General features: G+C 45.6%; 1 pseudogene; it reads left to right on the top strand.

Annotated features, from left to right (window-relative positions):
* The first annotated feature begins 3401 nt into the window (after positions 1 to 3401).
* LOC129518806 (MARCKS-related protein-like) lies at positions 3402 to 4000 on the top strand (annotated as a pseudogene).
* The last annotated feature ends 657 nt before the right edge of the window (positions 4001 to 4657 follow it).

Raw genomic sequence — 4657 nt, forward strand, 5'->3', positions numbered from 1 at the left:
GTCTACCTATCCACTAAAAATGCACAATCAAGGACTCCTGGGTCACTCAGTCAGTTGAGCATCTACCTTCAGTTCAGGTCATGATCCCGGCTCCCTGCTCAGTGGGGAGTCTGCTTCTCTCTCTCCTTCTGCCCTCTGACCCCTCCTCCCTGCTTGCACGGCACGGCACGCTCGCACTCTCTCTCATGCTCACTCTCAAATAAATAAGTGAAATCCAAAAAAAAAAAAAATAAAATGCACAATCAACTGCAAGATATAGTCTTTCGTCTATTAGATTTCAAAGATAAAGTTAAAACTGTAAAGACCTCCAGGCAAAAAGATCAAGTACTATGTAAAGGCGAGAGAACTGGACTGGTATCAGACATTCAGAAACAATATAATCAAAACAAAACAAAACAAAAAACAATTATCTAAAGCAGGGCAAAAATGGAACAGCATTTATAAACAATCAATGAAGCATGAACCAAGGATTTTATATCCGACAAAGCTGCCTTCTAGTATCAAGGCTATTAACACACACATACTTTTCAACATACAACAGGTTAGGGAATTCTGTACCCATGAGCCCTTTTTGAGGAATCTACTAGAACAAGTGTTGGCAAATTATTCTCCGGGACCACATCCAACCTCTCCCATTTTTGTATGGGGACTGAGCTAAGAACTGTTTGTTTGTTTTGCATTTTCAAATAGCTAAAAGAAAACCAAAAGAGTAACAATATTTCACAACCTGTGAAAATTATTTTTCCCTTTCTTTTACCTGTGAAAACTATAATCAAGTCAAATTTCAGTGTTTACAGATACAGTTTTATGGGAACACAGCTACACTCCTTTGTTTACTGTCTATAGTAGCTTTCAGGCTACAGTAACAGAGCTGAGTAGTGTGGCAGAGAACATATGATGCACAAAACCTAATATACATTATCTGGCCTGCTAGAGAAAAAGTTTGCCAACTGCTGTCCTTGGAAGATAAGCTTCCTCCAACCAAGAGACACCTATGAAAAACTTTGGCAAAATGACTGACGGTAGAGCATTTTGGTATATAGATAAGTGAATGGAAGGACAGATGATATAAAGAACAAAACAAATTTGGGACAAAGAGTGAAAGACTCATGTATAAATGTACGTTTTGACAAAGCAAAAAGCAAAAGCAATGCAACCAATAAATGGGATAAAGGAAAGTGAAAAAGCAAAACAGAGTAGGGAATAGGTGAAAGTTACCATACTAATAAAAAAAATTACAAACCAGACCCTAAACAATAAAAAGAGACTATGAGTATTTAAAAACATATAAATAGGGGATCCCTGGGTGGCGCAACGGTTTGGCACCTGCCTTTGGCCCAGGGCGCGATCCTGGAGACCGGGGATCGAATCCCACATCGGGCTCCCGGTGCATGGAGCCTGCTTCTCCCTCTGCCTGTGTCTCTGCCTCTCTCTCTCTTTCTCTCTCTCTCTGACTATCATAAATAAATTAATTAATTAAAATTAAAAAAAAACATATAAATACCTGAGTGCCTGGCTGTCTCAGTCAGAAGAGCATGCAACTCTTGATCTAAGGGTCTTGAGTTCAAGCCCAATATTGGTGAAATGATGTGAAATGATGATCAATCATCATTGGTCTCAATGATGGGACCAATATTGGGTATCCCAATATTCACGTCCCAATATTGGGTATTGAATATTGATTTATTGAAATCACTTAAAAAACTTTTTTGAAATAAAAGGTATAAATACTAAGATAACCACTAAAACAAATATGCAAACTCTCCTACTACATACCCAAAATACATGTGTATGCTAAAGAGCAAATGATACACATCTTATAAATATAGCAAATAAAATATACATAACTTAAAATATTGACAAAATGTAAAATAAACATGTATACCAAAAAATTAAATGGAAATGGGCTTTCCTTGATTAGTAAAAGCAAACAATTTTCAATTTCACACACAGCAAAACCCAAACCTCATTTACAAGACTTTATTCATTCATGAGAGAGAGAGAAAAAAAGCCAGGCAGAGACATAGGCAGAGGAAAAAAGCAGGCTCCATGCAGGGAGCCCAATGTGGGACTCAATCCTGGGACCCCAGGATCACGTGCTGAGCTGAAAGATGCTTAACCACTGAACCACCCAGGCATCCCCCAATTCTCTTGTATATAAGAGACACACACCTCCAACAGTGATTCAAAAATGCTAAATTATAAAGGACAGGACATGGGGCACCTGAGTAGCTCAGGCGATTAAAAGTCTGCCTTGGGCTCAGGTCATGGTCCTGGGTCCTGGGTCTCCCTGCTCAGTGAGGAGTCTGCTTTTCCCTCTATCCCTACCTCTTTCCCTCCCCCTTCTCATGCTCGCTTGCTCACTCTCTCAAAAAAATAAATAAAATCTTTTTTTCACAAGATTTTACTTATTCATGAGATACACAGGGAGAGAGAGGCAGAGACACAGGCAGAGAAAGAAGTAGGCCCCATCCAGGGCACCCAATGTGGGGACTCAATCCTGGGACTCCAGGATCACACCTTGGGCCGAAGGCAGGCGCTCAACCACTGAGCCACCCAGGCATCCCAAATAAATAACGTCCCAAATAAATAATATCTTAAAAAAATGAATAAAGGATGGGACAAAGGCATACTGGAAACAGGAATAATGGAAATAGAAAAAGAGCAGATACCCTGGTATCAGCAAAGTAAAATTTAAGTCTCAAAGCAAATAGTCAAGACAAAAGGACAATTTTGTATTAAAGGCCACTGTGCAGAATGATCATACAACATTTAAGAATATTTATTACCAATAAATAAGAATATTTATTACCTCAGTAGCACATCGGTTAAGCATCTGACTTCTGATTTCAGCTCAGGTCATGATCTCAGCATTTGGAGATAGAGCTGGGTGTTGGGCTACTCTCTCTCTCTCCCTCAGCCCCTCCCCCTTCCCACTCTCTCTCTAAAAATATATTTTTTAAAGATTTTATTTATTCATGAGAGACAGAGAGGCAGAGACATAGGCAGAGGGAGACGCAGGCTCCCTGGGGGAGCCTGATGGGACTCAATCTCAGAATCCTGGGATCACACCCTGAGCTGAAGGAAAATGCTTAACTGCTGAGCCACTCAGGTGTCCCTGAAAATAATTAATAATAATAAAAGGGTATTTATTACCAAATAATAATGCCAACATCCTTAATGAAGTAAAAAACTACAGAAGTTGTGATTCTGGCGCGGAGCGGTGGCGGGCATAGCTAGCGGGTCGGGCGCCGAGAGGGGGTGCAGCTCGGTTCCCCCCCATATCCCTCCCCCTCAGGCGCGAGCCCCACCCCTCCGCCGGCCAGGCCAACCCAGCCGAACTATTCCCTGTTGCGTGAGCCTGAGGCGCCCCGGGCGCCCCCAGCAGACCGCCCCCCATCATGGGCAGCCAGAGCTCCAAGGCTCCCCGGGGCTACGTGACCGCTGAGGACGCAGCAAGCGCTTCCCCTGCTAAGGCCAACGGACAGGAGAATGGCCACATGAAAAGCAATGGAGACTTATCTCCCAAGGGTGAAGAGGAGTCGCCCCCCCAGGAACGAAACAGAGGAGGCAGCCGGGGCCATTGGCGATGCCATAGAGCCAGCACCCCCTAGCCAGGGCGCTGAGGTCAAGGGGGATGCCCCCGCCAAGGAGACCCCCAAGAAGAAGAAGAAATTCTCTTTCAAGAAGCCTTTCAAATTGAGTGGTCTGTCCTTCAAGAGAAATCGGAAGGAGGGTGGGGGTGATTCCTCTGCCTCCTCACCCACAGAGGAAGAGCAGGAGCAGGGTGAGATCGGTGCCTGCGGCGAGGAAGGCACAGCCCAGGTAGGGAAGGCTGCCGCCACCCGAGAGCCAGGAGCCCCAGGCCAAGGGAGCAGAGGCTAGTGCTGCCTCCAAGGGAGGAGACACAGAAGAAGAGGCAGGGCCCCAGGCTGCAGAGCCGTCCATTCCCACCAGGCCGGAGAGTGACCCTACACCTGCCAGGGAGCAGAATGAGTAGCTGGGTGGGGGCAGGTGGGTGATCTCTAAGCTGCAAAAACTGTGCTGTCCTTGTGGAGATCACTCCCTGGACCTGGTGCCCTGGCTGCCTTCCTGTGGCCCAGAAAGGAAGGGGCTGTTGCCCCCTCCCAGCCACGTTCCCTCTCCTTTTCCCTCCTGTGGATTCTCCCATCTGGCCTTCCTCTTAAGGCCAGCTGAAGATGGTCCCTTGCAGTTTCCCGAGTTAGGTTAGTGATGTGAAATATGCTCCTGCCCCTGGCCCTACCTCTCCTGCCTCTACCCCTGCAGAAGGCAATTGCTGGTTTTCTTCCCCAGTTCTTTTCCAAGTAAGTTTTGTTTACTCCCCAAATCCCTGAGCCAGATGTGGGGTGCCTACACTCCCAACCCTGAGTGTCCAGCCTTCCCCTCTGTTGAGTTTTTAGTCTCCTGTGCTGTGCCTAGTGGCACCTGGGCTAGGGAGGACACTGCCCCTGTCCAGGTTTTTATAAATGTGTTACTCAAGGTCAAACCTCCTTGTGAATCGACTGTGTCGCTTTTTTGACTTGGTAAGCAAGTATTAGGCTTTGGGGTGGGGGGGAGGTCTGTAATGTGAAACAACTTTTTGTTGTCTTTTTCCCCCCTCCCATTGTTGTAAATAACTTTTAATGGCCAAACCCCA

This window comes from Nyctereutes procyonoides, unplaced genomic scaffold (genome assembly GCF_905146905.1).
Source record: "Nyctereutes procyonoides isolate TBG_1078 unplaced genomic scaffold, NYPRO_anot_genome, whole genome shotgun sequence".
NCBI classification, from domain to species: Eukaryota; Metazoa; Chordata; class Mammalia; order Carnivora; family Canidae; genus Nyctereutes; species Nyctereutes procyonoides.